At 33.5% G+C, this 27,042-nt stretch overlaps 1 protein-coding gene across 3 annotated transcripts in view; it reads right to left on the bottom strand.

Annotated features, from left to right (window-relative positions):
* Positions 1 to 27,042, bottom strand: part of GRID2 (glutamate ionotropic receptor delta type subunit 2) — a 1,467,015-nt gene that overhangs the window by 1,092,801 nt on the left and 347,172 nt on the right. The gene's annotated exons all lie outside the window — the stretch shown is intronic.

The following is a 27,042-nucleotide window of genomic DNA, read 5'->3' as shown; positions in this document are numbered from 1 at the left end:
GCGCCATTTTGTAGAAGTTCTCCACATCTTCACCAGCATTTTTTATTATTTTTTGATAATTGTATCCTGATAGGTGTGAAGTGATTTCTCATTGTGGTTTTATTTACATTATACTGATTAGTGACACTGACCATTCTTCCTGGGACACCTGAGTGGCTCAATGGTTGAGCGTCTGCCTTCAGCTCAGGTGTGATCCTGGGGTCCTGGGATTGAGCCCTGCATCAGGCTCCCCATAGGGAGATTGCTTCTCCTTCTGCCTATGTCTCTGCCTCTGTCTCTTTGTGTCTCTCATGAAAAAATACATATATATTTTTAAAAAGAACATTCTTCCTATATCTATTGGCCATTTGTATGCTTTTGATTTGGTATATGTGGAATAGAATTTATATTTCTTTTTTAATGCATTTTTTAAAGATTTTATTTATTTATTCAGGAGAGACACAGAGAGAGAGGCAGAGACACAGGCAGAGGGAAAAGAAGGCTCGCTGCAAGGAGCCGTATGCGGACTCGATGCTTAATCCCAGGATCATGCCAAGCCAAAGGCAGGTGCTCAACTGCTAACCCACCCAGGTGTCCCTAGAATTTATATTTCTAACAAATTCTCAAATTCTCAGATGATGGTGATGCTGCTGAAATAAGAAACATACTTTGAGATCTACTGAGTTAGAACAATGAATGTTCATACTTTGGGGCTTTCAGAGGGCAAAGTATTTAGGAGGGTAAAACCTGAATATTCAGATTCTATTAACAAGAAAGAGGTGAGCTGGACTTACCTAAACAAAATTTTGCCATGCTTCCATCTCAAATTCTAGTGATTCAATATGAAATGATGCTACCTCACAAAGGCATCCTGTATTTTTACATTCCTTGTCTAATCTGTTTTCCCTCTCATAAGAACAAAAGTGACTCTTGTTATCTTTCTGTTACTTCACATGGCCCCCAAGGCTCTCTACATTATTTATATCCTTGGAATATTCATGGTTTTTTTTCACCTTTATTACAGACATCTTTAAGTTTCCTCTCTTCAAGCAACAACATTCCTTTAACCAACCCAGAGACCACTTTAAACTATCTTTTCTTTCTTAACCATGAACCTTCTTAGAAAAGTAGACTGTGTTATTGCTTCCATTTCTCTATTATATACTCTTAATCTTCTACATTGTGAATCTACTCTTTTTAATCAATAAGCCAATGACTTTTTTCCTGATTTCTTATTATTTTTAAATTTATAATCATTAAAATATTTTTTGTGCTCTACATTTCTATGGATTTGGAGAAATGTATAAAATCATGTACCTTCCACCACAATCCTAATAAAGAACAGTCTCATCAATCCAAAAAATTAACTCATGGTGCTCCTTCATTTTCAATCATTACCCTACACTCTTAGTCCCTGGCAATCACTGACCTGTTCTGTGTCCCACCAGTTTTGGCTTTTATCAAAAAAGCCAATCATATACTATATCATCATATACTAGATAGCTTTGTGGTCTGTGATAGATCTTAATTGTACAGTATCAACACCCTTTTATTTAAAACCCCAATTCCCAAAGGTTTTCATAGTGTGGCTCTCTCCTACATCTGTTCTAATTTCTCTGTCCATTTCTACACTGCATCTTCTAGCCTCATCCTCTTAGTCTTTAAATGTAGGAGCATCCTAAGAGAATTATTTAAATCTTCTTTTCTTTCTACACCATTTTCTCAACAAAATCAGTAACTTTTGACTCCTGGAAATTTATCTTTAGGTGTGGTCTCACACTTCACATTTCCAGTTGCCTGACCATTATCTCCACCTAAGTACCTTTGGCACAGAAATCTTAGTGTTTTCTTTCTGAGATTCACTTTCTGTATATCCTTCACCATTAGTTCATACCTGTCAGTCTTTATGTCTGCAGTACTGAGACTGTTGCCTTAGCCTTTCATTACCGACTTTACTTCAGGGTCTCCCCTTGTCACAATAGTCTTCCAGAACTGCAACTCTGACTCGGTAATCATTCTGCTTTAAAAAAAAAAATACTGTTTTTTTTTCACTGATCATCTACTTAGAAGATCCTTTACCAATAAAATACTTGAAATTTTCAAGATTCAATTAAGTTATTAGCCCTAAAGCCTCTCGTAACCAAACCAAAAAGAAACTCCCTCCTTTTATCTCTCATAGTGTTTGTTCTGGATCTTTCTTTTTTATAAATGGATCATTTTCTACCTCATACTTAATTAATCATCCCTATTTATCATTCTATTTCTGCTTAATTTTAAAGACTAAACCCTCAACAGATTACATTCATATTTGTGTACGTAGGGCTCATAGAACAGTAGATTTCTGAACACACACATGTTGAATGTGTGAATGTTAAAACTAAGTTGTTACAGTCTATAACGTGAAGGAAAACTATATATTTATTTTAAGGTTAATACTGGGCCAGAGTCTATCCTGTGTCTGTTATTTCAAATCAGCCACGGATAGTAAGCCTATGCTAAATTTCCCTAAAATGCTCTATTTTACTTGCATCTTACTGGACTCTCAGGGTTACATCTTATTCTGATTCTACACCTTTCTAAATCTCCAATAAAGAGTTCCTCCTGTGCTCTGATCTCTAAGATCCACAAGTCAGGCCAAGTCCCGACCCTTTTCTCCACACCAAGAAAGGTGAATTGAGTCAGTCAGAATTATGCACATATCAAATACAGTGGCCCTTCTCTCTCCAGTGCAAAAAAATATCTGCTTTAAAAATATGTTTGTTTGTTTTTTAGGTCAATAGATAGCTAATTCATTCTTTTGCAGTCAATTTAACATCCAGAAAGTTTTTAATACTTGTAATTAAAGATCAGAAGAAAGAAATCAATTATATTGCTAACCTTTGCCACTCCATTTTACTTATCTTCTATTAGTGGCACTAATCACTGATACTGCTGTAAGTAACTTCATTATGAGGTTATTTTTTCCAAGCTGACTGATGATAGTTTTTACATACTATTCAGAGTCAATTAAAAGACTGTAAAAAAATGAGGGTAGTACAAAATGAAAAGCAAGGCCCAGCTTATAAAAATGAACCCATTCAGTAATAAATGATTTATATTAATGAAGATGCCTTCCCTCCTTAGTGATATATATATTTTTTTCTAGAAAATCAGATAACATATATGGAAGTATTAAAAGTGATGTGAATTACTAGTTATAATAAGGTTGAAGGTTAGGAAGAGGTAAGATCAGAATAAATCTGGTTAAGGAAGTTGGAGAATAGCAGACTAATAGAATAGGGCAGAAGGAGAAAGTCCAGCAAACCCAAAGAAACTGGAGAAAAAAAAAAAAAAAAAAACATGGTTCTGCTATTACAACAAGAAGGAATAGACCTCTAGGAAACAGAAGGGCATGTTTACAATTTTGTAACAAGTTACGGAGATGTTCCCCATGGAATTAGATATTAGAACTAAAAAAGTCCAAAAACCAAAGAAACAATACCAAAACAAAACCACATAATGTATAAAAAGAAAGTGCTGGTTGAATCAATAAGTTGATTTTAAATTTCAAAGCTGAAAAAAAGACTTATGAAAATATGTCCTTCCTTGTTGAAGGAAAAAAAAATCTCTCCATGGTTTGCAGTGAAGAGCTCTAAAAGTAAATATCCAGCTCTAAAAGTAAATATCCAGTAAATATCTAAATTCTACAAACCATTACTTTTATGACTGACCCCACTGATTCCTGGTAATGCGTACCTGATATCCAGGGGACATATACTCTCTATCAGAAGGCATTAGGGAAGGTCAAAAACAAACTGAGTTTGAAGTCACAGAGACCACAACAGATATGCTTACTCTACCAGTTATTCACTTTATGTCCTTTGACAAGTAATTTGTTCTCTATGATCCTCAATTTCAATATTTAAAAATATTTCCATGAAATACCTACTTTGTGATGCTCTTGTTAGGACTGAACAAAGTGACATGTACAAAATAAAATGTGAGGGTGCAGAATAGCACCCAATACATAGCAAATCCTCAAGAAATGTTTCATTTCTGAGGATTCATTCATTTTTAATATTATCATCAAAACTTACACTACCAACATTGGTATCTGAATCTAAGTTCTATTTGAAGAGACCTATAAATTTGCTAAACAAACAAAACAAAAACAAATAAAAACACACCAACTACATGATTACTCTCATAGAGCTAATATCAAATGGAAGACGAAGCTACAACACCTCCATTAATCTTTTTTTTTTTTCATACCCTATTCACAGATCTGCTGACTAGGATTTATTGAGTTACTTCAACTTCAGGTGAGATTCCCTGCCCATTAGGCCTTCAAATGTTCAGAGTGAATAGAAAGTAAAATCCAATTATTTGCTGTATGTAAGAGATTTATTATTATATACTAGATAACTTTGTGGTCTGTGATAGATCTTCTTAATTGTATAGTATCAACATCCTTTTATTTAAAACCCCATTTCCCAAAGGTTTTCATAGTATGGCTCTCTCAATAAACCCCATATATATAAAAGCATTCATTTGGTTAAAAGTAAAAGGGAAGAAAAAGTTATGCTGTAAAAATATTAAGCATGAAAAATACTAGACTAGTAAATTTTAACATTGAGCATTTGATGATATTATGGAATGAATGTTTTAAAAATAATACTATAGTTAGTATTTTTTGAGAGTCTGTGTTTCTCACATAATATGATTTTACAAATGGTAACATTTTGATACATTATGATTCTAACAAAGATTGGCTGGGTAGTGGCTAACATGTAATATTTTGACTTGATATGTACATTCACAGTTCTAAACACCCATATTAAAAATGAACGTTTTAGAATATACTATTTAATTCAAGTTTGCTAATAGGTAGTAAAGTCTAGTGATTAACAATACAGACTTGGGAGTTGAACTCTCTTGGGTCCAAAACACAAGCTAACCTTGAGCCAGCCAGTTAGTCCATTTACATCCTAGTTTTCTTGTTTGTAAGTGGGAATAACAATACTACCTACCTTAAAGGATGATTAAGAAGGTCAATGAATTAAGAAATGCAAGACACTTGGAACAGTGCCTGGCACTTTGAAATTACTATATAAATGTTACATATTAAATTGGTATTTTTAACATTAAAAGTTAACATTAAGTGACATTTTATCTTACATGCATTTATTATTAGCAATAATAAAATAACTAAGATTATCTGAACTCTTATTCTGCACTTAATGTTTATTTAAAAAAACCTATGAGGTAGGTAGTATGTAAGCAGTGTTCACATACTATCCATAAGCACACATTTTAACTCAAAATAGTTAATATCTTGACAAATATTCAGCAAAAGGAAGTAAAATGAGATGAAAAAAGGTAAAGAAAAGAAAAAGGTCATTAAAATACAGAATATGAAGGAATCGTGGTATTCAATCTCTTAACACATGTTGTAAAAGGCACTGCAAACTCCTAAAAATGATAATAAATCTGTGACCCTCATTTGTTGCTTTAATGATCAGTTTGCTAAACGCTACCTAATGACAACATAACAGTATGCAGAACATTTAATAAATGTAAAATGAATTGTGTTTCAAATAAAAATCTAATTGAAAATTCCATTAACAAAGAATATTGCAACAGTGTAGATTATAGATTAATCAAAGGCTATTAAAACTCTCTCCTGTGGTGCTAATGATTTATTGTTCTTTCAGTATACAGCCTTGTGAAGTCTTTTATGCTATTTGCTTTGTTTTACAACAGCCAAAATAAAGGAAACACTTACACAAGTTTTGGTACAACTAGTCCCCTCATCACCTGTGGATTTGTTTCCTCACTTTTGCCAATCAAGACAGGCATAACAAGGAATAGCTCAGTTACTTACAGAACAGAAAACATTTGGAAGTTCTCTCTAGTTGATTAAAGCACAATAAATGATACTTAACTGAAGCTATCTATTTAACAATAGATAGTGGAAGATGGCTCGGTACAAGATTTTAGACACAAAATTAAAGTAGACAATGGATGAAGTCAAAAGTTTTCCAAATGATGTATAACTTCTCCTTCAGAAATAAAATGATATTACCTATTGTCTGGTCACCCGTTGATGCTTGCTTTCATTCATGAAAGTCCAAAGGAAAGGGCACTATAAATTTCAACAGTTGGCCCCACATGGAATAGGTGCATAATGGCTTTGATTTGCAACCCTGGTGGCTGTTCACAAGCCTCATTTGCTTTATGGTCCTATATCTTCACCCCTGAAACCAATTGTTACATGTTGGTTTGCTCTGTCATCTGCTGCTTCCCAGCATGTTAGAGATATGTCATGCTGTTGAAGCTTTTTATCAGTGAGTTAGTTTAAAAAGATATCTTCTGCCTGCAGTTACCCTGCTTCAGGTCTCCATATGATTCTTGCTCAGGTACCCTGGCATGCTGATATAGTGTCTAGATTGACAGAGTTTTAAAATATACAAAGCTTTCTAGTAGATATACTGGTTCTATTCTAAAGTCTTTGGTAATTTATATTAGTACTCCATCTGGCATTGGTTAATATAATGCATAGAATAACACTAAAAAATCATATTCAATATATTTAAGTTTTCTTGATCAATTAAATTTTCCATTCTTTTAGGTTTATCATATTAAAAATGAGTAAAACTATAAAGGACATAGCAAAAAGAATTAACAGCATTCTTGTATATACAGGAATTTTTTTTCAATGACAGTTTCGAAAAATAGAAAATGTTTAAGAGACGTACATTTTAATCTCTAGAAGGACTATATCAATATATGCAATAAATGACATCAGAGAAGTGAAGAGGCATGCACAAGAAAAGAAATTTTATTATTTTTAGATATGCCTAAAAACTATTACACTACACTATCAAGCTAAAATATGCTTCTAGTCAGAGGCCCAATATATTCATATTTGTTCACTACCATGTCTATTTCCTTATACTCAACGTTGCCAAACTTAGTGAATATTTTAATTACAAATACTGACTACCTGGCAGGAAGACTATCATATTTATGTGTAAGCAAGCACAGTAGAGGGAGCCAAAATGGAAGCTATTTAAATTACTGGAATAATAATGCTGATATTATAAGGGGAACAATACTTCCAACTGATGGAAGAGTCAGTTATTCTAAAGGTATCCTATATATGTCCCCCATTTAATCAGATACAGGCAAATCATGTTGACTTATCTAATACATTATATTGTAACATGAACATGAACCCAAATTTCTGAACTAAAGTCTATTTGACTCACACAAGTTTGTCAATAGGATTACACTATGTTTTTAATCATATAAAACAGTCATACGGGTTTCATTCTGTGATTACTTTTCAGCTTAGGTGGAATCCTTATTAAAAACCACATTTAGGAATGATACGAGAGACAGGTAAAGAAAGTAAAAAATCCTATCTCAACATGGAGTACATTAAATGATCTCAAATTCTTTTACATCTCTAAATTCTACAAATCATTATTATTAAAACTATCCGTTCAGAATTAGATGAAAAGGGAAAGTACGAACGTGTAGTTTCACCTTAAGCAAAGAAAATGTTGAAAACAACCCTACATCAATCTCATAGTTAAGAGACAGAATTATACTCAATTAATTTTAATTAAATTGCTTCATTAGGTTGATTTTCCTTGACACTGTGGACTCTGACCCATGAATTCTATAGAGAAGTACTAGGAGCTTCTACCATAACAAACTGTTTCACTTAAGTTTTATTACTGATCACATTTAATGACCTGGAAAGGATAAAGAGAGCATTTCTGCTTTTTTTAGTTTGATGATACATGCAGTACAATATGCTAAAAGTTCCCCTATTTCTGGTGGCATGGGGAGTACATTCAGAAAAAGCCATAATTATTGAAGAAAACTATAGAATTCTTAAACTTTAGGAAGTGAGACTAAATACATTTTAACTATTTGCATTGTCTGTTTTTGAAAAGTAATTACTTTTGTTTCTTTTTTTAAAGATTTTTAGTTATTTATTCACAAGAGACACAGTGAGAGAGAGAGAGAATGAGAGAGAGAGAGGCAGAAACACAAGCCAAGGCAGAAGCAGGCTCCCCACAAGGAGCCTGATATGGAACTCCATCCCAAATCCCGGGATCATGCCCTGGGCCAAAGGCAGACACTCAACTGCTGAGCCACCCAGGCGCCTCAGTAATTACCTTTCTAAATTGACCATCAATTGGTCAAATGTCATTTCAAACATGAAAGATGGGTTCATTTTAATATGGAATTTTAAAATTCATTCTAATCTTTCCTTGTAATTTTTCCATTTCAACTAGATGCTTTTCTGGATTTTTTTTTCAATAAATTCTCATACATTGGGGTGTCTGTCTACATAAAACAAGGTTTATAAGTTTATTTGTACATATATTGTAGATAAAAAGGATATGCATTGAAAGAGCATTTATGGAGTCTCTTTTTAGAGAGGATGATGGCTATGGCCATTTATTCATTCTTGTATCATATGTGAACAGATAAGAGTAAATATAGTCAGTATCTTTTAATTTAAATAGTGTATATCTTCTAAACATAAGTGAAAGAAAGATTTCGGAGAAACATTGAGCCAGGCTAAATTTATGCTGTTTTAATGGACCACATACCCCAAAAAAAGAATATACAGGTTTTAAAAATATAGATTTGCAGCATATATATGTATGATACTTGTATATTAATTTTAATATCACAGGGATCACAGATTTATAATAAAAAACAAATAATTTGTTCTATCTCCAATCTTACCCAATAATGCATTCATTCTTCTTAATGATTAAAAATACTTTTTTTTGAAAACCCAATAAATTAAAAAACCTATGCCAAGAGAGGATTCTGGGAAAATGGTGGAGTAAAAATCACTAGGATTCCGTCTTCCACCCAGATGAAAATTACACTTGCAGGATCCATCTGAGGTTTCTGTTTTAGAGCTCTGGGGTATATGGAAGGATTGTTGACTTCTTAGGAAAGGTCTGGAATGGTGAATTTCGGTGAATTTCAGCTCTTTAATCAAGAATGGCTACCCAGCAGCCAGCCCCATGGCAGGCAGTTATGTATGTATTCCTAGAAGAATTTGCATGCAGCTGGGAGGATCCAAGATGGACAATAAAGACCCATCTGCTGGCAATATGTTTGCCGATTGCTGCTGCTTCTGATCACAGAGGTGCAGACAAGGATCATAACAGACACTGTTTTTGTAGTCCCTCTCATTGTTTAAGCAATTCTTCCTCTGGCTAAAGTAGATTCCAAGGTATTTAAACATCCAGCACTGTTTTCCCCCACTTCCTTTTCCCCTTTTTCTGCCCCTGAAAGCTAGACATTAAACACACTGAAACCCATAAATGGCAAAAGTTAGAAAGTCATTGAGAATGCAAAAACAGGAAGGTACAGGCCTAGAAAAAAACGTGAAAAGACCTAAGTTTATACCTCAGGCTGATCCTCAGCACAGTGACAGCCTGCAGCAATCAAAACATAACAATACAAATAGCAAACCCTAGGGAGGGAGAGAATCTGGTTTCCCGAGTTACCATATTACTAAATTCAAATACCCAGTTTTCAAAACAACCACAGGGCAAAGAAACAGTAAAGTATGTCCCATTCAAAGGAAAATATAAGTAAATAAACAGATAGTGTTCCTAAGCAAAATGTGATGGCAGATCTACAAAACAAAGACTTTAGAACAAGTCTTATAATGCTCAAAGAAATAAAGTAAGATATGGTGAAAGTTAAGAAAAAGACTTACAAAATGTATATATCAATTAGTGATAGAAAAATTTTAAAAAAGAAAGTCTGGAGGTAACTAAAATGAAAACTTCACAAAGAGATTCAGAGGCAGCTTTAGGCAGACATAAAAAAGAATAAACAAACTTGGAAAGACAATGGAAATTACTAAGTCTGAATAACAGATGAAAAAAAAAGGAAGAAAAATGAACAGAGAGTCAAAAGTATTTGTAGGACACCATAAAGAAGACCAACAAACACACTGTGGGCTTTTCAGGAGGTGGAAAAAAGAAAAAGGAGCAAAAAAGAATGTTGAAGGAAAAATGGCAGTACATTCCCCAAATTTGATGAAAGACATGAATATGAACATCCAATTAAGATGAACTCACAGAAACACACACTGGGGTACATTATAATCAAACTGTCTAAAGCCCAAGACAAAGAATCTTGAAAGCAAGAGTAGCAACTTCTTACATACTAGGAATCTTCAACAAGGTTATAAATGAATTTCTCATTAGAAACTTTGAAGGATGGGCAGACCGGTGGCCCAGTGGTTTAGCACCCCCTTCAGCCCAGGGCATGATCCTGGAGACCTGGGTTCAAGTCCCATGTCAGGCTCCTTGCATGGAGCCTGCTTCTCCCTCTGCCTGTGTCTCTGCCTCTCTCTTTCTCTGTGTGTCTCTCATGAATAAATAAATAAAATCTTAAAAAAAAAAAAAAGAAACTTTGAAGGACCAAAGGCAGTAAGTTGACATAGCAAAAGCGAGGGAAATATTAAGACACTCAGATCAACAAAAGCTGAGGGAGTTTGTTACCACTAGACCTGATAGATGAAAAATGCTAAAGGGAGTCCTATACATTGGAGTGAAAGGACATTAGACAGTAACTCAAAATTGTATGATGGAAAGAAGTTCACAGTAAAGGTAAATACATGAAAAATTATAAAAGCTAGTATTATTGTAACTTCAGTTTGTAACTCCAAATTTTGTTCTCCACATAATTTAAGAAACTAATGCATTAATAAAAATAGTAATGTTTTTTGATATACAATGTATAAAGATATAATTTTATGACATCAACAACCAAAAAGGATGGAGATGGAACTGTAAAGAAGTGTTTTTGTATGTTACTGAAGTTAAGAAGGTACAAAGTCAAATTAGAATGTTATAACTTTGGATTGTCAAATGTAATCCCCATGATAATCACAAAGAAAATATTGCACACACAAACAAGGAAATGAGAAAGGAATTAAGACATTTCACTACAAAAAATCTAATCACAAAAGAAGACAAAATGCAGAAAATGAAGGACAAGAATAAATTATATTACATATAGTAAATAAATAGACAATTCCAAAAGTTCCTCCTTTTTAATAACTACTTTAAATATTAATGGATTAAATTACCCAATCAAAAGACAGACATTGAAAGAATGGAGAAAACATGATCTAACTATGTGCTGTCAACCAGAAACTCACTTTAGATCACAGACACAGATAGGTTGAAAAGGAAAGGATAGGGGTGCCTGCGTGGCACAGTCAGTTAAGCTCCTGCCTTTGGCTCAGGTCATTATCACAGGGTCCCAGTATTGAGCCCCTTGGCTCCTACTTAGTGAGGAGTCTGCTTCTCCCTCTCCCTCTGCCTGAAGTTCCCCCTGCTTGTGCTCTCTGTCTGTCAAATAAAAAAATAAATAAATAAAAAAAAAGAAAAAGAAAAAGAAAGGAAAGGATAGAAAAAATATTCCATTGAAATAGTAACCAAAAGAGAGCAAGGGTGGGTATACTGATATCAGACAAAATAGACTAGGTCAAAAAAAGGTTTCAAAATACATAGAAGGACAATATATGAATGGTCCAATACAGTAAGAAGGTACAACAAATATAAACATTTATGCACCTATTAATAGGCCATCAAACTATATTAAGCAAAAGATGACAGAATTAAAACAGAATTCTATAAGTATAGTTGGAGATGACTATTCTTGACTCTCAGTAATTAGTAAAATGGCTAAACAAAAGATAAGTAAGTATAGTGGACTTGAACAAGACAAAGCATTTAGATGTAACAGACAAATAGAGAACACTCTACACTACAAGAATAGCATGTACATTCTTCTTAAGGGCACATTGGAAATTTTTTCAGGATAAACCATATGTTACGACAAATTAAGTGTCAACAGATTTTATTTTATTTCTAAATATTTTATTTATTTATTCACAGAGACACAGAGAGAGAGAGAGAGAAAGGCAGAGACACAGGCAGAGGGAGAAGCAGACTCCATGCAGGGAGCCCGTCGTGGGACTCTATCCCAGGTCTCCAGGATCACACCCCAGGCTGCAGGCGGTACTAAACTGCTGTGCCACGGGGGCTGCCCGTCAACAGATTTTAAAAGATAGAAATAAAAGTATCTTCTCCAACCATAGCAGGATGAAGTTAAAAACTGGAAAATTCAGAAGTGTGTGGCGATTAAACCACACTTACTAAAAAATCAGGTAAAAGAAAAAATCACAAGGTAATGTAGAAAACACTTAGAGACAAATTAAAACACAATATATCAACTTATGGGATAGTGAAAGTAACGCTTATGAGGAAATTTAGAGCTATAAATGCTTACATTAAAAAGAAGAAAGATCTCAAGTACTTCCATTTACAATTTAAGAAACTAGAAAAAAGAAGAACAAACTAATCCCAAAAATAGAAGAAGACAGAAATAAGGAATATTAGAGCAGATTAACCAAATAAAAAATATAAAACAATAGAGAAAATCAATGAAACCAATTTTGTACAAAACGATCAACAAATTTGACAAAACTTTAGTCAGATTGACTAAGAAAATAAAGAGAAAAGATTCATTACTAAAATCAAAAATGAAAATGCAAAAATAAATGCAGACATTACTACTACAAAAATAAAAAAATGATCATAAGAAAGTATTTGAAAAATTTTATGTCAACTGATTGGATAGCCTAGATGAAATATACAAATTCCTAGACACATAAAATGAATGAAGACTTAAAAGAAAATCTTAATAGAACTATAACTAATACGGAGATTGAATCAGTAACCAAAAATGTTGTGACAAAGAAAAGCCCTGGACCTGATGGCTTCACTGCTGAATTCTACCAGATATTTAAAGAACAAATATAAGCCTTCTCAAACATTTCCAAAAAAAATTGAAGAGGCATCACTTTCTAAATCATTCTCTGAGGTCAGCATTACCCTGATACCAGGACTAGACAAAAACACTACAAGAAAATAAATTTACAGACCAATATTCCCATGAACATTGATGCAAAAATCTTCAAAAATACCAAAAAACCATATTCAGCAGCATAAAGTAAGGATTATACACTGTGATATAAGAGGATATGTTTCTTTCAACATATGAAAATTGATCAATGTAATACATTATATTAACAGAATGAAGGGGAAAAATGTGGCCATCTCAATTATAATAGAAAAAATATCGACAATATTCAACATCCTTTAATGATAAAGACACTCAGCAAATTAGGGCTAGAAGGAAACTACCGCAACATAATAAAACCCACATACTAATAACACACTGCAAGCATATTCAATGTGGTTGAAAGACTGAAAACATTTCTTCCAAAATGTTGAACATGGCAAGGATGTTAATTTTCACCATCTGTACTCAATATAGTACTGGAAGTTCTAGCCAGTGCAATTGGGTAATAAAAATGAATAAAAAGTATCCATACTGTAAATAAAGAAAGAAATTTTATATTTCACAGATGATATGATTTTATATGTAGAAAACTCTAAGATTTAACAAAAATGTTTTAGAATAAACAAATTATGTAAAGTTAGCAGTATACAAAGTCACACAAAAATCAGATGTTTCCATAAATAATGAACACTTTGAAAAGGAAATTAAGAAAATCATTCCACTTAAAATAGCATCAAAAATAAATAAATTCTTAAGAATTCACTTAATCAAATAGGTGAAGTACTTGTATAATGAAAACTGAAAAGCATTGCTAAAAGAAATTGAAGAAGATATAATTAAAAGGAAACATGTCCCATGTTCATGGATTGAAAGACTTAACATTGTTAAGATGTCAACAATACTGAAAGCAATCTACAGAATCAATGCAGTTCCTATCAAAGTTCCAACAAAATTTTTTGCAGAAATAGAACAATCCATCCTAAAATTCAGAAGGAGTTGCAAGATACCCCAAATAACAAAACCAATAATTTAAAAAGAAGAACAAAGTTGAATGAGTCATACTTCCTGGTTTCAAAGCCTACTATAAATCTAAGGTAAAATAGTGTGGCACTGCTAAATGGACAGGCATATAGACCAATGGAACAGAATAGAGAACCCAGAAATAAACATTTGCTTAAATGGTAGATGATTTCTGACACAAGGGCCAAAACTATTCAATGGAAAAACAACAGACTTTTCAACAAATGATGCTGGGAAAACTAAGAATGAAGTTGGACTCTTATCTTATACCATATAAAAATTAACTCAAAAAGGATCAAAGAGCTACATGTAAGACCTAAAATTATAAAACTTTTAGAAGAAAACATAGGGCAAAACCTTCACAACATTGGACTTGGAAATGATTTCTTGACTATAACCAAAAGCACAGGCAATGAGAAAAAAAATAGACAAAATAGACTATGAAAAATTTTAAATGTTGTGTATTAAAAAAAACAGAAAGTAAACACAAAGTAAAAAAGTAACCCAATGAATGGGAAAAATATTTGCAAATCATACATCTGATAAGAGATTAATATCTAGAATACATCAATGACTCCTCAAACTCAACAACAGAAAAACAATTCACCCAATTAAAATATGGACAAAGGACTTGATAATTTGATTACTGAAGATAATACACATATGGCCAATAGTCACATAAAAAAATGTTCAACATCAATAATTGTTAGGCAAATGCAAATTTTAACTAAAATGAAATACCACCTCTCACACATTAGGATGACTACTATTAAAAAAAAAGAGAGAGAAAGTAACAGCTATAGGTAAGTATGTAGAGAAGTTGGAACGCTCATGTAGTGTAGATGATATTATAAAATGTGGAGGGCCTCTATAGAAAGCAATATGTGTGGGATGCCTAGGTGGCTCAGTGGTTGAGTGTCTGCCTTCTCAGGGTGTGATCCCAAGGTCCTGGGATTGAGTCCCACATCAGGCTCCCTGCAGGGAGCCTGCTTCTCCCTCTGCCTGTGTCTCTGCTTCTCTCTCTCTGTGTCTCTCATGAATAAATAAGTAAAATCTTAAAAACTAAAAAAGAAAAGAGTATTTGGTTCCTCAAAACATAAAAATAAAATAAAATAAATAAAAATAGAATTACCATGTGACCCAGCAATTTCATATTTGGATATACACCCCCTCCAAGAATTGAAAGCAGGGTCTCAAAGAGGATTTGTACACACATGTTTATAGTAGTATTATTCACAATATCTAAAACATGGAAGCAACCCAAGTGTTCATGAATGGTTGAATGGATAAGCAAAATGTGCTAGATGCATAAAATCGAATATTATTCAGCCTTAAAAAGATAGTACATTCTGGTATATGCTACTACATGGATGAACTTTGAAGACATTATGTTAAGTAAAATGAGCTGTTCACAAAAAGACAAATACTAGGGTGCCTGGCTGGCTCAGTTGGTTAAGTGTCCTGACTCTTGGTTTCAGCTCAGGTCATGATCTCAGGGTTTTGAGATCAAGCCCTGTAGTGGGCTGAGTCTGCTCATCCCTCTTCCTCTCCCTCTGTTTCTCCTCTCTTCCTCTCTCTGATAAATAAAATCTTTTTTTTTTTAAGATAAAATAGTATGTGATTTTATTTATGTATTTAGAGTAGTCAAAATCACATAGAGGAATCCTAATTATGAGATGCTGGGCAAAGGAGGGAATGAGGAGTTGTTATTTAAAAGAGTTTCAGTTTTGTAAGATAAAAAGAGTATTGAAAATGGATGGTGTTGATGGTTACACAACAACAGGAATGTACCTAATACCACTAATCTGTATACACTTAAATATGGTTAAAAGGTACATTTTGTTACATATATTTTGCTACTATAAAAATGTTTTAAAAAGGCAAATCACATACACACACATACAAACAATACAAACAAATAAAACAAGACATCGTTGTGAAATGGCTTTTTCCAACAAAGATAGTAACATATGAGGCAATAACTTGGCCTACTACACACTAGATAATAGCTCTTAGTAATTACAGTGATAATCAGCTTATTGTACATGCATAATCCCCCCTCAAAGAATGATCCTGAGAGCCAAGAGAAGATGCTCTGTGAATTTCCCAGTCCCTTACTGACTAATATACTTAAGCTTTTAAAACAATGTTAACTCTAACCTTTCATAATTTTATATGACTTTCATCCATTTGTATAGCTGATCGGAACTCTGAAGTCTATTTTGTTTGCCCACTATTTATTAATGCCTTGCTCCTTATTAACAAAGATGATGCTATTAATAAATATTCTGGTTAATTTGCTTTGGAGCTATTTGAAATTACTCCTGTCATTTTATATTGTTGTCAGTTAAGAGCCTGGTATTTTTTAAATTCTCAAATAGCTTTAGTCATATTAAGGCCGAAATAGTGGGGCTCTGTGTATGTGTAGTGCCTGAAAATCTAGGCTTCTACCCCTAGCATATGAATTACATGAAGCTAATCAATATCACTATGTTTGACTGCTTTGTATTCATTGTATTCAATTAGCTCAATAGTACAGTAGCTTGTGAACTTAAAATAACAAGTGAATTTTTGTTATCCAGTAAGTTTTAACCTCTTAATAAAGAGATACTTACAAAAATTTCTCAATATTGCATTTCAATACATTAGCAAACAATAGTCTTTGTATTAAACAATACAATATATATTATGCTGTAGCAAAAATCCTGACATAAAAAGCACTCCAGAAAATTCTTTTATTTTCTTATCAGTATTTAAGCCATTTTTGAGAATAACTTAAGAAACCATTGATTTGGAATATATTTTCCATATGATCCATAAATTCATCTCACCTTTATTTTTGCCAAGTTGTAGACTCCTGTGCTTTGTGCCATGCTGCTTGGCAGCAAAAATTACTTGCAATCATGTTCCACTGATGCACTTGTAAATTTAATAGATCTATTTAATACTTGTCACTAGCTTTTCTTGTTGTTTCCCTGGCTTTACAAACTAGTATCTAAATAATTAAGACTATTATATAGTAGTAGCAATACTCCGAAATATTTTTTATTTGGCTGGCTGTTATTAGCACATACTCAGTCTTTTATATTTATATTTTATGTGCATATATATATATATTAAAATATATTTCCTGGATTTTTCTTGTTGTATTTAACCTTCAAGTTGAAATATAACAGAGCTAATTATTTAGTTGATACAGACTGCTTTACTGACAATTCTCTTAGTCATTCTGAGAATCATCATAATAAAATTACTCTCTGCTTGAAGCAGTAAATACATCCTTACATTTACTTAGAAACCCACTAATTTCAATGCATAGTATTCAATATTTACCACTTGTAGAATTTTCTTTTGGAAATACTTAATAAGAAAATTGGATGCAATAGCTTCTCCCCAATTTGGCTACCTCTTGCATTACTTAATCATTATTCACTTTCTTTTCAGAGAAAGGAAATGTATGTGAGGATGAGATGCACTTCGAGTTTTATTGGGATTAACATGGAAGAATAAAATATGAAAAAGCATGTTAATTTTCAACTAAGGAAAAGACCCACTCTGGACTTCCCTAACTCAAAGGATTTGATAGACCTTAAGCACTTTTGTTTTTCATAATATGAAAATGAGTAATATATAAAGAAAGAAATGTGATGCTATAGTATATATATTACTGAAAATAAAGTTTAACTGACTATAGCTATAATGGGTAAGAAATATGCATTTAGCCTTTGTCATGAGTAAAGAAAGCCCATTTGACTGATTTTTTAAATGTATTTTATTGTTATTTTAACAAAACTATAGAAATGATCCCTGAAAGTATAGTCTTTTATTGTAATTTTATTTTATTTAGTTTTTATTTAGAGAGAGAGAGAGAGAGAGCATTAATGGGGATCGCAAGGGGCAGAGGGAGAGGGAGAGAGGGAGAGAGAATCTTAAGCAGGCTCAACACCAGTGCAAAGCCCGACCCAGAGTTCAATCTCAGGCCCCTGAGATCATGACCTGAGTAAAATCAAGAGTCTGCTGCTTAGCCAAATGAGTGACCCAGGTGCCCCATGCAAAAATAATTTTAAATGTTTACATTAATATTTTATCCTTTTATTTTTCACAATAATTTATTTTTATTTTTATTTTTTATTTTTTTATTTTTTTAATTTATTTATGATAGGCACACAGTGAGAGAGAGAGAGGCAGAGACACAGGCAGAGGGAGAAGCAGGCTCCATGCACCGGGAGCCCGATGTGGGATTCGATCCCGGGTCTCCAGGATCGCGCCCTGGGTCAAAGGCAGGCGCCAAACCGCTGCGCCACCCAGGGATCCCACAATAATTTATTTTTATTTCCTCATTTCAGTTGAGAAATTAAAATTATATCAGTATTAAGAAAACAAAATTATTATCCAGCTAATGATAACAATAGAAGTTGAGTGTGATATCAAAATATAAATATTCCAAGTTTGGTTAATCAGTCAGGCTTGATTTGGGAGTGGAAGGAACAAATATATATGCATATTTAGCTGAAAAAAAAAAGTTAACAGTTCATGCAGAAATGGGGCACTTAGCTTATTCTGATCTCCAAACCCACCCCAAGAATGACTTTAACAAGAATCCTTCTGCACTGAAACTTAAGGTAAAGTAGTCATATTAAAGAAAATACTTTCATGGGGCGTCTGGGTGGCTCAGTGGTTGAGCATCAGCTCAGGGTCCGATCTCGGGGTCCTAGGATTGAATCCTACATCGGGCTCCCTGCAGTGAGCCTGCTTCTTCCTCTGCCTGTGCTCTGCCTCTCTCTCTCTCTCTCTCTCCTGAGTAAATAAATAAAATCTTAAAAAAAAAAAAGGAAGTACTTTCATGTATAAAGGTGGATTAACAGTAGGTGGCATTAGAAAATGTATGGAGTTCTAAATTAGGGAAAAGGAATACACCAGCAATAAGATTTTCTGTATGTCCACTGAGACTTTTAAGCAGGGTGAATCTAAAATAAAGCTAAAATTTGTCATGATTATAATTTGCTCTAACTTTTGCTACATTTCAAAATTTCCTTAGACATATTTGCTGCCAGTTTTTATATCTTAACGTCATCATAAAAGAAATAGAATAAAAAAATTGTTCCATTCTCCCTTTCTGTTTATGTTGTTAGTAATGTGAACAACACCTCCATACTGTCATGTTAGTTGATAATGATATATACTCTGCCCATAGAAATTTTAAAGATTCATAGACTTGATAAATTCATGCAATAGTTGAAATAAAAATATTACCTCAGAAGTTGTAAACGAAAATAATTAGTAACCTCTGAAAAGTTTAGTCAAAATGGCCGCAGTGCATAGCTATAATTTCTAATAGTAAAGTGACTAATTTTAAAGCATAAGCTTGTCTTAATGTGGACAATGTTTTTTTTTTGTTACACAAAAAATTATGTAATATATATTTTCACTTAAATCTAATTTAACAGAAGAAAATCACAATTTTTATAGGATAGAAAAAAACTTATTAGGGACATGTAAGGCAAATGGATGTATTTGTATATAAATAAAGGTGGTTTATAGGTAGTATTGACTCAGGAAAAAGTATAATGAATAAGTAAGTGTCTGGCAAAGTAAGTATAGGTATACTAAGTATGGATATAGCTCCTCTTCTTTTCTAATAGTATCAAAATCAGGCCTCTTTTTAAGGGCTATATTGATTACCAAATTTTAGTTGCCTTTCTGTAAGGAACTAAGAAGGCATGGAAAAGCTGTGTTCATTTACTCCTATATCATTCATCTTTGCACTGCTTCTTGTTTGGTTCATGTAAACCAAATTGAAAGCAAACTTGAAATGCTCCCTAGGCTGCCATTCTGGTCAATTTTTGAACTGGAACTCCTTTACTTTCTGGTCTATCTGAGAATCTTACTATCCATAGTTAGGATGAAAATGTCAAGCATAGCAACTTGAAGATTATTTTTGTTTTTAGATCTTCCTATGATTGGTATTTACTAACTGGTAGAATTTCTTTCTGAATAAAAGTGTTTTTTTTTCTTAAGTTTGTTTTACACACAATTTTGGTCTCTACTTCCACAGAGACTGTTTTGATTGACACAACAATTTTTTTTTTGAAAGTACTGCGTACATGCTTTCCACACTAAGACACCCTTAAGAATTTTCAGCATGGAAGTAGTTAAAGTCATTTTTCATGGCTATTCTCTATTGTCTAGAAGAATAACCCAAGATCTTTCACATAAATGTGCTGTTTGAATGTTTGGGAACATAGAGGAGTTCTAACCAATGTAAAGTCTAATGTCAGTGTCAATGTTAGTTTTAGAATCTATTTATAAGCAAGAAAGTGAACTTAATTAATTTTATTGCACTCACCTGAGGAAAGTATGTGCTAACCAAAGAAAAATGATCTATCTTCATGCTGCTTACCGAATTTGATATAAAGGTTGAGAGTGTGTCAAGCATTGCCAGCATTTTCCAGGAGTGCTGATGGATCTGGAGGATATACATATTCTGAGTACTAGAAAGCATTGGCTGTGAGACAGTAATGGATTTATCCTTTCACACCTCAACCAACCTCAATGTATTATCCTTTCAGATAATTTCTTTTTTCCTCCTTTCACCCCAAATATTTTCTAATTGCTCATTTGGTTTTTTCAAGTACTGACTACGAAGGGAACATTTTAGACAGCCAGTATTTGGGTCTTTGGGTAACTACACAGGAATAATGTAGTATGATTTCTATTTATATATTAGTCTCAGACAAAATTATTTACATGAGTCAATCCACTTAAATGAAATTATTTTGGGGTATTCTTTTTGAAGCATTCTAAATTCTATCTCTGCGAAGTTGAAGATCAGTTTGTTTTGATTCCTCACCAGAATAATGCAGTTGTTAACACATGGGGCTAACATCCTTACTAACATTCCCTTCCCTGAATTCTCTCTCCTTTAAATGTAGATTATCAATGTTATGAAATATTGCCTTTAGAAAGCATGTGAATAGCAATAACTAAATCAAAATTACTTGCAAGGTGGAGACTTTAAAAGTAGTAACACTCATTTTGATGAAAAAGCTTTGAAATGCCGTATTATTTTATTTTCATAACATGTAATTTTGCTTCATATATAACTTTACTATCCAATTCATACCCTATGTTCTTTATAGCATATCCATTTTTATTTCTGCATCCACACAAGGCTGCAAACTAGCGCAGAGACCACGTTACCAAAAATTAAAGAGAAAGTAGTATAGAAACATCTGGATGTACAAGATAAAGCTATTGTACCCCTTTGATAATTCTTCCTGATTGAATTTACTAGAGGGAAAATGCATACAGACATATACAAACACATATACAGACATATACATTGTAGTTTAAAATCAACACTCTAATGAAAGGAATGGCCTAAATGAGTAAACATTTCTTTTTTGCTTTGAGACTAAAAGAGCAATTCTTTTTGCTTCAGTTCTTTTTACTTTCTTTCCAATGGCCAAAGGACCTGGGTGGGCATGCATAATGTAAAGATAAAAAGAAAATGCCTGTCTTCTCTCTGACACCAGGCTCTTTCACCAAAGAAAGTTGTGAACATTAATTAATGTGATTTGCTCAGCTCCTCCAAACACAAATGCTGTCTCGGCCAGCCCTAATGGGGCTTCAGCTATGCCTTTACCAGCGTGGCTAATCTAATTCCCTGTGCAATCCTTTCTCTGGCTTCACTGTTTGCTCAGCAGACAAACTTGTTTTCTCTGAATATTTCTTTCTGAAGAACGTAGTGCCAAAGTTAGATATACAGGGATCCACATTTTAATGAGCTGAAATATTTTTAATAGAAAAATTCAGCACTAACTAGTGAAAAATCATCTAGCTACCAGTGTTAAGTGGAGTAAAAAATATTCAATAAAACACTGACTTAAATAAAGAGTACATCTACTCTGAATAGACATCATTTAATTGATTATATCCCCATGGGCATAGATTATGATATGCCTTACAAATATGTTTGATAACATTTGAACCATATATAGGATATTTAACTCCAGAGTTAATATTTTAGAATCATAGTAATGAGGGCTAAAGTTGTTTTACATGGAAAAATGTGGGAGAAAATAAATTATTAGCCTAGTAACTGACACCATAAACAGTTACAATATATTAGCATAACCCACAGCTATTTAGAGATTAAATTTACCAAATCAGAATCTTAGTTTTCATCCTCCTACTACTGTATTTTTCATGTCTGAATAAAGATACACATCTCTAAGTTGTTTCAGTTTGCCATAGCACACACAGATAGCCAGATACAAATTTCACTAATTATATTCAGAACAAAAGGAAAATGCTCTAAATGACAATGAATGACACTCCTCCTTTATCAAAACCAGAGACAAGATAATACTATCGCCTTTTTCTCAAAAAAATATAAAAATAAATTAATCCCATATAACTAAATGGAGAAAAAAGAGAGCTATATTGATGTTTCTTTCTCTTCTTTCTTTCTTTCTTTCTTTCTTTCTTTCTTTCTTTCTTTCTTTCTTTTCTTTCTTTCTTCTTTCTTTCTTTCTTTCTTTCTTTCTTCCTTTTTCTTTCTTTCTTTTCTTTCTTCTTTTGCTATTGATAAAGTTAATTCTGGGATTAAAATAAGGCATTCCGGGCAGCCCGGGTGGCTCAGCGGTTTAGTGCTGCCTTCAGCCCAGGGCTGATCCTAAAGACCCAGGATCGAGTCCCACGTCAGGCTCCCTGCATGGAGCCTGCTTCTCCCTCTGCCTGTGTTTCTGCCTCTCTCTCTCTCTGTGTGTGTGTGTCTCTCATGAATGGATAAATAAAATCTTAAACAAAAAATTAAAAAAAAAATAAGGCATTCCCAGTTTTATGCATTTTACCCCTTGTAATAATGAATTTAGTTAAATAAATATAAGGTGGTATAATTTAAGCCAGCATATATAGTAGAAAAGAAACACTTTTCAAGTATTAATAGGATCTTGAATATTATCTAGTTCAACATTTTGATGGTATGAGTGTATTTATATTTTAGTGGAGCCAGAAAAATAATAAAAAATTCTTAAGTAGAAAAAAATATCAAATTCAACTTGTATTTCAAAAGCAACAAGAAAAAAAGAGAAGTGAAGAGATAAAAGAAAAAAATAAAGTGACAGCCCAGATCCTAGGAAGCAAACATACAAATAAATACAATAAGAATCCAAGAATATGACTCCCCCAGATTGTGTGATAGCCTATACATGCGACATATAAACAATGCTCTGGAGCCCTCCCTCACCACCAAATTTTCAAATGCTCCTGAATAATCACTTTTTCTTTTCTGTAATATGGGTTTTAAATAAAAACAAACTTTTCCTTTTGTACTCTTTGAAAGGAATAGCACAACAGTTCATTATTAAAATATGTAGCCCATTGTCCGACATTTTTTTATTTAATAATTGGAAATTCAGTATATAAACTGCTGACAGATGTTTCATATAAAAAATAAATTTGCTATAGATATTTCAATTTTTATATAAAAATTCTATATCACTTCAAACGTAGATTTTTTTAAGATTCTTTTCTTTAAAGATTTTATTTGTTTATTCATGAGTGACACAGACTGAGAGAGAGTGAGGCAGAGAGAGAGAGTGGGCAGAGACATAGGCAGAGGGAGAAGCAGGCCCCTCACAGGGAGTCCGAAGTGGGACTCAATCCCAGATCCCAGGATCATGACCTGAGCTGAAGGCAGGTGCCCAACTGCTGAGCCACCCAGGCGTCCCTCAAACATACATTTTGACAAAATATTTATCTTTCCTAAACTCATACATAGCAACTTTGGTATCTGTTCCTATCTTATTCATGTCATCTTGTAAAAATAATTACTCTGATCACTAAAATAAAGTATTCTTTAAAACACAAGTTAAATCCCCACATTAATACTCCTTCCAGAGGCAGCACATTTCTCAGAGTTTTAGCATGTGATTTATTGATTTTCATTGCATGGGAGAACTCACAGGAAATTGTCTTCTATATAAGGTGACAGAGTAATTGTATGTTTAGAATGATATGTAGTATTAGGACTACTTCCTAAGATTAGATTTTGATGATTTAAAAATTTTAGTGCATTTTGAAACATTTCTGTAATTGTTAACAATATGCTGTTACTCAAACAAATTTCACTATGTGTTTTGTTTTGTCACTGGGCTGGAATGATTAGGAAAGGTTTTGTCATGGTGGTGGAGAATAAAGTTGCTAGTATGAACTGTTTACATGCATTGTTAGTAATTTTATGAGTTAGTCATAGCTTCTTCACACTTACAAGAAATATATGGAAAACAAGGATAGTAGATTCTCAGTAATTTGAAACACCATCTGGTAATATATAAAAAAACATCAGTTTACTGCTGTTTTTTCTTTCTTTCTTTTTTTAAAGATTTTATTTATTTATTCATGAGCATCACAGAGGGAGAGACAGAGAGAGAGGCAGACACAGGCAGAGGGAGAAGCAGGCTCCATGCAGGGAGCCCGACGTGGGGCTGGATCCGGGGTCTCCAGGATCACGCCCCGGGCCGAAGGCGGCGCCAAACCGCTGCGCCCCCGGGGCTGCCCTACTGCTGTTTTTTCTGGTATGTCTTTGGTTTATATAATTTTTGGCATATCAGCGTTTTTTCTAAAACAACATGCACATGCATATAAACACACAGTTACACACACATACAGATTGACAGTATAAAACCTACCCTTTTCCTTTTAAAATGATTAGCTGTCCTGCAATATAAATAAACTGTGGAATGTGCTTTACATTCAAGCTAAGAACCCCAGAATGTCCCTTAGGGTCAGCAAAAGACACTTTAATAAATTTAATAGATATCTGTGTCAAGCTTTCATTTAGCAGTCAATCATTTACTGAAGTGTTTAGATAAGGATTCATGAAGTAGGGTTTTGTTATAATGTCACGTATGAATATAATATGATAGATCCCATAAATTACACTAAACTGTGATCATTCTTCCTCCATCAGTTTCTCCAGTTCTTCAGCAGGAAGATGCATAACATTTGCCATTTCATATCTGAATTCTAATAAGACTCCTAGCTAAATTGACTGAAATTGATTCTCTACGTCCCCAAATTTTAATAATGCCATTCATGTGTATAGGTACCTTCAGTGTAAGAACAGTGTTATGGACTCAAAGTCTGTGTCACCCACAAATTCAAATGTTGAAACCTTAAATGCTAATACTATGGTATTAGGAGGAGGGGCTTTGGGGAAATAGTGAGATTAGATGAGGTCATGAGGGTAGGGTTCTTATGATGGGATCAGTGACCTTATAAGTACAGGAAGAGACACACAGTTTCCTCACTACCATGTGAAAGTACAAAAAGGAAGCTGACTGAAGAAGAAAGCTTTCACTAAGAACTAAATCTGCGGGCACTCCTCCTGCATTATGAGAAATAAATGTCTGCTGTTTAAAACGCCCAGTCTATAACACTTTGTTATAGCACTACAAGCTGCCTAAGACAGACAGCATTTACCTTTTGAAATAATGGTTCAGCAGTAACACAAACCATATTATCTTTCCTAGTCATTCTATTTGTAAGAATGTCAGGCATTCTGTTTCGGTATCTGGAATATACTGTTATTATTCCTTTAAAAACAAAAGAGTTCCCAAGGATCTGTTTGTGATAGAGGTCATCATAGCTAAGAGATATTAACTATCCTAGTATCCAAGGAACGAGTGGGAATATATTGCATAAACATCACAAATATATCACAAAGGGCAACTTTGTGCTTGGGCATGTGCCCATAGGGACCTGTCCAAAAAAGTGACAATGTCACTTTCCACTCAAATCTGCTGACTCCATATTGTTTTAGAGCTATTATTCATACAGAAAGTACAGCATATATATACATACTCATTAAGATGAATGGAAGTTTAAATTCAATTCTCAGTTTAATCCAATATATTTGATAGAAAAGTGGAATATACTTTAATACAATAGTAGAGGATATTATATTTTCATGAGGCTAAAATGAATGTGCCTAGGTAAATGAAGTACAACAAAACAAAGAACAAAAGTGGATACTCGTGGTTCAGAAGTCTAGCAGACTTTGTGGTAGAATCATTTATATTCAGGATAAAAATATGTGACTATACGTGCATATGCATCTAAAACTTCTGCATTTTAAGAAAAAGTATACCTAAGTAAGCAATTATACTTTTGATTTTGGGGTATAGATATCTCGTAGGTAATTATTACTGTGTTTTACGTTTTGGCAAAAAATATGATTATCTTGGAGGGATGGTTGTGTTTCTGGATCACTTACTTTATCATATTAAATCTTGAAATAGGATGGGCACTTCACAGCTTCAAAGTCAGAAGATCTCCTTATCTCTGCTTCCTGCCATGTGTGTCTATTTCCTGTAGTGAGTCCCCTTCACCTACATATATGGTCTCTCCTAGACTCCATCTCAGTATCTCATTCTCCCAATACTTTTACTCCCCACTTGTGCTTTTCCTGCCATCTCCTTCCCTAGGACCCCTGAAACTTTGGTTCCATGATACAAATAATCTTATCCCTTAATAACTGCCATAACTGCGGACATTTTATCTTAGTAGAAATTGGAATTGTGAAAAAGGAAGTATACTAGATACACAGATGTTATCTCCATGGTCACTTTCTGTCTAAAGTGGAAGCTGCCAACTATTCCCCAAGGTCCTCAAGGAAGTTATCATTTTATATCCTTCCAAACACAGACATCCTACCACATTGTTGCTTTCAAATCAATATTGCCCTGACCTCCAGTACCAAAATAGTTTCAATGCAACCAAAATTCCATTGATCTGTATTTGTTATTATCATGTAATGTAATTGAAAGCCAGAGAAAACTTTGTCACATGGAGCAGTGTCCATGTGGAGGCTACTAGTGAAAACTCCTGATTAAAAATATTCAATATCTTTCTATGCAACTTATTAAAAAAAAAACTAAAACAAAAATACACTACCTTACAGATCAGTGAAATCATCAAATATAACTGCAGTATCATTTCATTCTTGTGGCCAAACTCTTATCCTTGCCAGCACTCAGAACTCTTCTCTGAGGTCATTTGCTTATTACATTATAGAACCATAATTGAAATCCAGGATAGCTCTACTATAACAACCTGCCATACTCA

The sequence above is a fragment of the Canis lupus genome, chromosome 32, assembly GCF_003254725.2.
Source record: "Canis lupus dingo isolate Sandy chromosome 32, ASM325472v2, whole genome shotgun sequence".
Classification (NCBI taxonomy): Eukaryota; Metazoa; Chordata; class Mammalia; order Carnivora; family Canidae; genus Canis; species Canis lupus.
Note: the sequence above shows the minus strand (reverse complement) of the source record. Positions and strands in the feature narration are given on the sequence as shown.